The following is a 10,194-nucleotide window of genomic DNA, read 5'->3' as shown; positions in this document are numbered from 1 at the left end:
TATTGGTATATACGCATGGAGAAACTCCATGCAGATGGATCATTTGGACTCACTTGATTTTGAATCACTTGAGACATGCAAATCATACCACATGGGCAAGATGACTGAAAAGCCTCGTTTTCAGTAAGATGGAACAAGAAAGCAACTTGTTGGAAGTTATACATTTTGATGTGTGCAGTCCAATGAGTGCTGAGGCACGCAGTGGATATCGTCATGTTCTTACTTCACGGATGATTTGAGTAGATACTGCATATTTACTTGATGAAACACAAGTCTGAATTATTGAATGGTTCAAGTAATTTCGGAGTGAAGTTGAAGATCATCGTGACAAGAGGATAAAATGTCTATGATATGATCATAGAGATGAGTATCTGAGTTACGAGCTTTGGCATGCAATTAAGACATTGTGGAAATTGTTTCACAACTAACACCGCCTGGAACACCATAGTGTGATGGTGTGTCCGAACATCATAGTTGCACCCTATTGGATATGGTGCGTACCATGATGTGTCTTATCGAAATACCACTATCGTTCATGGGTTAGGCATTACAGACAACCGCACTCACTTTAATAGGGCACTACGCAATTCTGTTGAGACGACACCGTTTGAACTATGGTTTGGAGAAACCTGAGTTGTCGTTTCTTGAAAGTTTGGGGCTGCGACGCTTATGTGGAAAGGTTTCATCGTGATAAGCTCGAACCCAAAAACAGATAAATGCATCTTCATAGGATACCCAAAATGATTGGGTATACCTCCTATCTCAGATCCGGAAGCAAAAGTGATTGTTTCCAGAAATGGGTCCTTTCTCGAGGAAAAGTTTCTCTCGAAAGAATTGAGTGGGAGGATGGTGGACTTGATGAGGTTATTGAACCATCACTTCAACCAGTGAGTAGCAGGGCACAGGAAGTTGTTCATGTGGCACCTACACCAATTGAAGTGGAAGCTGATGATAGTGATCATGATGCTTCGGATCAAGTCACTACCGGACCTTGTAGGTCGACAAGGACGCGTACTACTTCAGAGTGGTATGCAATCCTGTCTTAGAGGTCATGTTGCTAGACAACAATGAACCTACGAGCTATGGAGAAGCGATGGTGGGCCCAGATTCTGACGAATGGCTCGAGGCCATAAAATCCGAGAGAGGATCCATGACTTTGGAAGAAATACTTGATGGTCGTAAGGCCATTGTGTACATATGGATTTTAAAAGGAAGACAGACAATGATGGTAAGTACTGCCATTAAGAAAGCTCGATTTGTCGTTAAGATGTTTTCCGACAAGTTCAAGGAGTTGACCACGATGAGACTTTCTCACTCGTAGCGATGCTAAGAGTCTTTTGGAATTGGATTAGCAGTTACTGCATTATTTATGAAATCTTGCATATAGGATGTCAAAACATTGTTTCCTTGACAGTTTTCTTGAGGAAAGGTTGTATGTGATATAACCAGAAGGTTTTGACAATCCTGAAAGACGCTAACAAGTATGCAAAGCTCCAGCAATCCTTCTAAGGACTAGAGTAAGCATCTTGGAGTTGGAATGTACGCTTTGATGAGATGATCAAAGATTTTGGGTTTATACAAAGTTTATGAGAAACTTGTATTTCCAAAGAAGTGAGTGGGAGCACTATAGAATTTCTGATGAGTATATGTTGTTGAAATATTATTGATTGGAAATGATGTAGAATTTTTGGAAAGCATGTAGGGTTGTTTGAAAAGTGTTTTTCAATAGAAAACCTGGATTAAGCTGCTTTAACATTGAGCATCAAGATCTATGAGGATAGATCAAAAACCGCTAAATGGTACTTTCAAATGAGCACATACCTTGACATGATCTTGAAGGTGTTCAAGATGGATCAGTCAAAGAAGGAGTTCTTTCCTGAGTTGTAAGGTATGAAGTTAAGAGTTAAAGCTCGACCACGGCAGAAGAGAGAGAAAGGATGAAGGTCGTCCCCTATGCTTCAGACATAGGATCTATAGTATGCTATGCTGTGTACCGCACCGGAAGTGTGCCTTGCCATGAGTCAGTCAAGGGGTACAAGAATGATCCAGGAATGGATCATTGGACAGCGGTCAAAATTGTCCTTGGAGTAAATAAGGACATGTTTCTCGATTATGGAGGTGATAAAGAGTTCGGCGTAAAGAGCTACGTCGATGCAAGCTTTAACACCTATCCGAATGACTCTGAGTAGCAAACCGAATACATATAGTGGAGCAACCATTTGGAATAGCTCCAAGTGGAGCGTGGAAGCAGCATTTACAATATGACCTAGAGATTTGCGAAGTACATACGGATCTGAATGTTGCAGACCCGTTGACTAAAACCTCTCTCACAGGCAAAACATGATCAAACCCCAAAACTCATTGAGTCTTAATCACATGGTGATGTGAACTAGTTTAGTGATACTAGTAAACTCTTTGGATGTTGGTCACATGGCGATGTGACCTGTCAATGTTAATCACATGGCGATGTGAACTAGATTATTGACTCTAGTGCAAGTGGGAGACTGTTGGAAATATGCCCTAGAGGCAATAATAAATTAGTTATAAATACATTTCCTTGTTCATGATAATCGTTTATTATCCATGCTATAATTGTATTAATAGGAAACTCAGATACATGTGTGGGTACATAGACAACACCATGTCCCTAGTAAGCCTCTAATTGACTAGCTCGTTGATCAATAGATGGTTACAGTTTCCTGACCATGGACATTGGATGTCTTTGATAACGGGATCACATCATTAGGAGAATGATGTGATGGACAAGACCCAATCCTAAGCCTAGCACAAAGATCGTAGTTCGTATGCTAAAGCTTTTCTAATGTCAAGTATCATTTCCTTAGACCATGAGATTGTGCAACTCCCGGATACCATAGGAATGCTTTGGGTGCACCAAACGTCACAACGTAACTAGGTGGCTATAAAGGTGCACTACGGGTATCTCCGAAAGTGTATGTTGGGTTGGCACGAATCGAGACTGGGATTTGTCACTCCGTGTGACGGAGAGGTATCTCTGGGCCCACTCGGTAGGACATCATCATAATGTGCACAATGTGACCAAGGGGTTGATCACGGGATGATGTGTTACGGAACGAGTAAAGAGACTTGCCGGTAACGAGATTGAACAAGGTATCGGCATACCGATGATCGAATCTCGGGCAAGTACTATACTGTTAGACAAAGGGAATTGTATACGGGATTGATCGAATCCTCGACATCGTGGTTCATCCGATGAGATAATCGTGGAACATGTGGGAGCCAACATGGGTATCCAGATCCAGCTGTTGGTTATTAACCGGAGAATGTCTCGGTCATGTCTGCATGGTTCCCGAACGCGTAGGGTCTACACACTTAAGGTTCGATGACACTAGGGTTATAAAGGAAGTTTGTATGTGGTTACCGAATGTTGTTCGGAGTCCCGGATGAGATCTCGGACGTCACGAGGAGTTCCGGAATGGTCCGGAGGTAAAGATTTATATATGGGAAGTCCTGTTTTGGTCACTTGAAAAGTTTCGGGTTTTATCGGTAACGTACCGGGACCACCGGGAGGGTCCCGGGGGTCCACCAAGTGGGGCCACCATCCCCGGAGGGCAGCATGGGCCAAGTGTGGGAGGGGGCCATCCCCAGGTGTGCTGGTGCGCCCCCCCACAAGGGCCCAAGGCGCCTAGGGTTTGGGGAGGGGGCGCACCCACCTAACTTGGGGGGCAAGTTTCCCCTCTCCCCCCCTTGGCCGCCCCCCAGATGGGATCTTGGGCTGGCCGCCGCCCCTAGGGTGGAACCCTAGGTGGGGGCGCAGCCCCCCCTCTCCCCATATATAGTGGAGGCAAAGGGGTAGCCCAACTACATGAAGTTCTTCTCCTATTGGCGCAACCCTACCTCTCTTTCTCCTCATATCTCGCGGTGCTTGGCGAAGCCCTGCAGGATTGCCACGCTCCTCCACCACCACCACGCCGTTGTGCTTCTACCGGATGGAGTCTTCCTCAACCTCTCCATCTCTCCTTGCTGTATCAAGGCATGAGAGACGTCACCGGGCTGTACGTGTGTTGAACGCGGAGGTGCCGTCCGTTCGGCACTAGGATCTCTGGTGATTTGGATCACGACGAGTACGACTCCCTCAACCCCGTTCTCTTGAACGCTTCCGCTTAGCGATCTACAAGGGTATGTAGATGCAGTCTCCTTCCCCTCGTTGCTGGTTTCTCCATAGATAGATCTTGGTGACACGTAGGAAATTTTTTGAATTTCTGCTACATTCCCCAACATGTGAGGCCTCCAATCCTAGGGAGCTTAGTGATATAGTATATTTTAGACTTAATAAATAACACTATAATGGTTAGTACTATATTTAATATTGGGCCATTCTCTTCTTGCAGCCCAGGCGGTCAACCTCTTTACCCGGCCTATGGATTGGCCATGTCCATTTGCATGGTCGTGGAGGGCCGGATCTGTCTTGTGTTCATCATACCCGCCATCTCCTATCTCCTAGTCATGGGCACTTTATTGGCCGTGGAGGGAATGTATCTCCTCGTCGTGGACACTTCATTGGTCGTGGAGGACACGGAGGTAAGGCGTGCTTGGTTGAAGTTCGTGCATGCCTTCGCGTGGACTGTCCTGCTCTCTTAGCTCAAAGTTTGCTACTGAGATGAGTTATCATCCATTCTATATGCAGTATCTCATATCTCCTAGCACTTTTTTGTATACCTCTTTGAAACAATTGACCTATATATTCATGTAGAGGCCCTATGTATGTCGAACTCTAATAATTGCCGCACTTCTATTATGGATTTGAGGAAACCGATACTGTATATCTATGTAGAGGCTCTATTTATTTCGAACTCTATTGGGAATCGCTCAAAGAAATGAGATTTCTCATGTCACCTCCTACGAGTGGTGAGTTGATTTAACCCGTGTTGTGAGATTGATTAGTAACTGGGATTTGGAAACCCCTTCTGCAGCGAAGGATCGTGGGTTGGCTTTTTCATATCGACCAGCACTATATGGGTCTTCCTCTATAGCGGGGTCGGTTGAAACAAATTTGGGACCCCGGGGCAAAAAGATATAAAATATTTATATCAAACTCTTATGCTTATTTATTTTTATTTTACCTTTATCATACTACAGTTTTAAGGAGTATAAGTTTTATTATTTAACTGGTATTGTTAACCATGTAAAGTAGTTGATATAGTTAACCAGTGTTCTTTGTTATCAGTACGAATATATATCATTAAGAAAAGTTATTTTTGTTAATTTAAATTAAGTGATATAATAGAAGTTATATTTTAGTTTTTTTTGTGAAGAAATCACAATTTATGCAGTGCACATGTACATATTTATGTGTACGTATGTTTATATATAGTTTAGTTTCATAAAATATCATGCTAGAAATTTCTAAAGAATAATGTCCAACTCATATCTTAATAGTGATTTCTACTGTACTATTAGTTCTACATATTTATAGAACATGTAGAGTATAAATTGTATAGTTTGCAAATGTGTTAGTTAGATTCGGTAATACGTTCATAATATGCATGATATTGACATAGGCAAGTAGCACCGATCACAGACGAGCGTAGACATATTGCCGATTTAGTTATGCTTACATATAATTTATTTAGTTGGTATGCTTATCTAGATGTTTAGTTTCATTGGTTCTAAAATAAAATGTTATGTACGAATTAAACCCAGAAATCTAGTTTACATAGATTTCAGTATAACCCACATGACGTCTATCAGAGAGTGGGACTAGCAGGCTAACCAAGCTCATTCTCGCCTATCAAATTCATTTTTGCCTATCAGATTGGTAGTTACTTTGATGTGATGTAGATATGCTTCTTCAAACTTAGGATAATATTTTAGACTTAATAGATAGCATTATAATGGTTAGTACTATATTTTATATTGGGGCCCTTCTCCTCTTGCGGCCTAGGTGGTCGACCACTTTGCCTGGCCTATGGGTCAGCCATGTTCATCTGCATGGCCGTGGAGGGCCGGATCTGGCTTGTGTTCATCATACCAGCCATCTCCTATCTCCTCATCGTGGGCACTTTATTGGTCGTGGAGGGAATGTATCTCCTCGTCGTGGGCACTTCATTGGTCGTGGAGGAAATGAAGGTAAGGCGTGCTTGGCTGAAGTTCGTGCATGCCTTCACATGGACCGTCATGCTCTCCTAGCTCAGAGCTTGCTACTAAGAGGAGTTATCATCCATTGTATATGCAGTATCTCCTAGCACTTTTTTGTATACCTCTTTGAGACCATTGAGCTATATATATTCATTTAGAGGCCCTATGTATGTCGAACTCTAGTAATTGTCGAATTTCTATTATGGATTTGAGGAAACTGAGACTATATATCTATGTAGAGGCTCTATTTATGTCGAACTCTAGTGGGAATTGCTCGAAGAAATGAGATTTCTCATGTCGCCTCTTTGAAATCTTTGTCGTCCACATTAAATTCAAATTTATATGTAAATATGACATAGATGGCAATTTCTTAGTAATATTTACATATATTGTGGTAATATTGCAATGTTACCTTTTCATCGTTGTAGAAACCCACTTCATATGCACTGCCATGACCACCTTGATGGAAAATGTGGACAATTTACCTATCTTGTGTGATGCACCGAACATGAAGAATAAATTCTGTTTCCATAGATTCGCTTGCACTCACATTCATGCTTTGGACATGCCATGTTTAGACTACTATCCATTTTCTCATGTTGTTGCTTCGAGCATGATGAGCAATTTGTCTTCTCGTTGTCTTTTGTAATAATGTTCTAATTTTATGCATGAGGAAACCCTTATAGTTTCCTCATACTCCCTCCATAAAGAAATATAAGAGCGTTTAGATGTTGATAAGGGGATTCCCATATTGTTATGCTCAACGTAATGAGTAAATGATAAGGGGATTTGGACTCATTTTATGTGTTGCATGATTCCCATATTTGTGTGTACATTGATACGAATGTTATGCATTTTAATGTTGATGCATACACTTGGTACACTTTACGTCCCCATTGTGTTGAGCATAACAATTATCATTGCATGATGGATGGCGTATTCTTATATCGTGCATCAAATATATTTGAGCATTGCATATCTTGTGTTAACTCTCATGTGTATATACATATCATGATGGATGATAATCTATCACACATACACTTTTTTCCGTTTGTCTCTATGTTGTGTAGACACTCATGATTACATGTCAACTTCACAATCTCATTAGTTGACGAAACGAGCCATGACTAAGGGCGTGTTCAACAGTGTTCTTTAAATGGACGCCCTCAAATGTCCATGGACATCCGGCCGGCCGGGCAGCATCCACCCAATGATATCCCTTATATGCCCCACAAAGTTTCTTTATAGCTCAGGCTACATGGAACCTCTTATCCTCAACCCTCCAGCCTTGCTTTGAGATCCGTACTCTCCAACTAACTTATAACAAGCAGATTTCTCTTTTTTGTTTCTCTAAAATAAAACAATATATGAACTTTAAACTTTACAGATCGAACAAACATTAGAACATCAATGTGTGAAAAAACTTTCAGATTTTTTGGTCTGATATAAATATAGATAATGAGATTTTGTTTGACAATAAATATTATTTTAATTATTTAAAATGCATGAAAAAAAAATCTGAAAGTTTTTTTCCAGATTGTAGTTGGAACTAGCAAGGTGACCCGCGCATTTGCGCGGCTAGATTTCCTATGAGTTTTCTTACCTATGATATGTTATAGTCTAATACACAATGTGGAAATTCATTTTTTATTTCATTTTGTCATCATTTTTAGTAAGTTATATTTGGATTGGAAAATGTTTTATTTTTTGTACTAACCTATGTGGTGATTTTCCAAATATACCTTTCAAACTAAAAATATTATATTCTATCATGAGAAAGTACTTTGTTCTTGTCTTATTGTGTATATCAAGTTGTTGGCAAAATATTTGGTATGTGAGAACAAAAATCATAGCTGTGTGCTTGGCACATGTCATGCCAATCTACATAGATTCTTGTTGGATTCTTTTTTAGCTTTCCATATTCATCGTCTTCCATTCGAATGGTGTCAATCTTTTATCCAAAAAACCTAAAAAAAATCCAACCATGCTTAATATTACTATTAAATATGAAAATTATTGTGTGCATTCATCTACAACTACTAACATAGGCTCACCCTTAATGTTTTGTCATGTGGATGTATTTGACAAAGAAATTAAAAAGTACATGTAGGCGCTAGTGCTGCGTTCTATATATATTTGGGTGCATTTCATTTCATTTCAATCATGGAACGTGTACATGCATGGTCCTTTTAATTTTCTTAAAGAATTATATTAGCTTGCTTCATCACTTAAATTAGTAATATAATTCTTCTCTGTATAATAAAAGGTAGCGTGTGTAGAATGTAACTTTTCCTGGCAATCGCTAGTTTCTAATCAGTTATATTGCTTGCAAAAAAATTTAATTAGTTATATGGATAGGTTAAAAAAGTAGTTATATGGGAAATAATAATAAAATACATGCATTTATCCGATACGTGGATGGTTTAATCATCTGACTAACCTTTTTTTAATAGATTTTGAGATAGCTCATTGCTCGCGCTGAGCTGTAACTGGTATCTCGATTTCTAATTTCATTTTGTATTCTATGTCCACCTAATAACAGATTCATAATATATAATGTTGTTGGAGTAGAGCCGTAACTGGCTATCTCTATTTCTAATTTCTTTTTTTATTCTATGTCCACCTAATAACATATTCATAATATATAATGTTGTTGGAGTTCACAGGAAAAATAAAATGGTTTCTAAATATGAGATTTGTAGTATTTATGCACGCATTGAAAGTTATATTACAATAGGTTAATAAAAAAGGTTTAATTCCTATAAACCATTGTACATTATAATCGCATGGATCAATATATGAGGTAATTAAATTGCGAACATGGATGAACCTTATGGAATACTCCAGGTTTTCAAAGCAATATGAATTTCTATCCATGGAACCCATTCGGCCCTCAACACTTGCTCTAGATGTTAATGCTTGTGTCTTGCATTTAGAAATGATGTTCATGCAGTTAACCTACGTATATAAAGGTTCAGCTTTTTTGTTAAAGAATATAAACCTTATGCTTAACAAAGCTTGACGTGATTTTGTCTCGCTTTTATATGAATGTGGGTTTTCCTGCCTTCCTTATTAGTTTTATTTCAACATCCATTTACGTGGCTATTTTTTTCATGTCGTTTATAAAATTTCTATGGCTTACTGTGAGAACCAATATATTACTTACCTTTTCCTTTCTTTTTTGTTGTTGTTTATTCTTCCGGGAGTCAGTGAATAGTGGTGCGAGTATGTCCGTCTGCTTGAGTTTGTATTTGGTGTTTTTAAAGAGTGTCGTGCCATGCAAAAGTAAAAAAAAAGATATACATGTTAAATTTCTCATATTTTCACCTCGTTACGTACACTCTGAATTGTTGGTCGCCTTTTTTCTTCCATGAATTGGTTTTTTCTTAACAATCAACCATGATATTTCTAAGCAATATTCTAGTTTTCCTTGACTATTTACTTCGACGTACTACCACTGAGTTTGTTGTTATAATCCACGCCCATGCATGTATAAGCTAAATCCTTCCTTGCCTTCTACGTGCAAAAGAAATCATGCAAAGGAGTGAAAGTGAAGATTTAAATTTTTGGTAAAGTGAAGATTTGGAGATGTACTCAAACGTTTGTGCGCGCTGCCGTGGTAATGCAATAACACGGCTGGAGTACTAATTGGACTTCAAATGTAATCGGTTTTGTGTCTATATGGAATAGTGTATACGTGGGCCTTGCCAATGGAATAGTTGACCGTGTGGACTATGGACTCTCTTTTCAAGCTGACTATAAGTTGGCCTTGCCGATAGAATAATTGTCCGTATGGAATCTATTGCATGCCTACATGGCTCCTTGCACCGTATGGACTATGAACTCTTTTTTTTAGCTTACTACGGCCGCCTCCTTTTGTCTATGTGCTCACCTTGCCGTTGATTTAACTGGCCGGATGGACTTTGTAGGCGTGTACGCTGACTTGCCAAGTTGAAGTCAATGGCCGTACTTAATATAGGTGCACCTTACGTGTCAGATTTAATATGTGAAAAACTATACATGTACACTTTATTCGTATGTAACGCTTATATCTTTTAATCTTGGCCGTTTATATCT

This window comes from Triticum dicoccoides, chromosome 6B (genome assembly GCF_002162155.2).
Source record: "Triticum dicoccoides isolate Atlit2015 ecotype Zavitan chromosome 6B, WEW_v2.0, whole genome shotgun sequence".
Lineage (NCBI taxonomy): Eukaryota > Viridiplantae > Streptophyta > Magnoliopsida > Poales > Poaceae > Triticum > Triticum dicoccoides.
The sequence above is the reverse complement of the archived record's forward strand: the minus strand, read 5'-3'. Positions refer to the sequence as shown.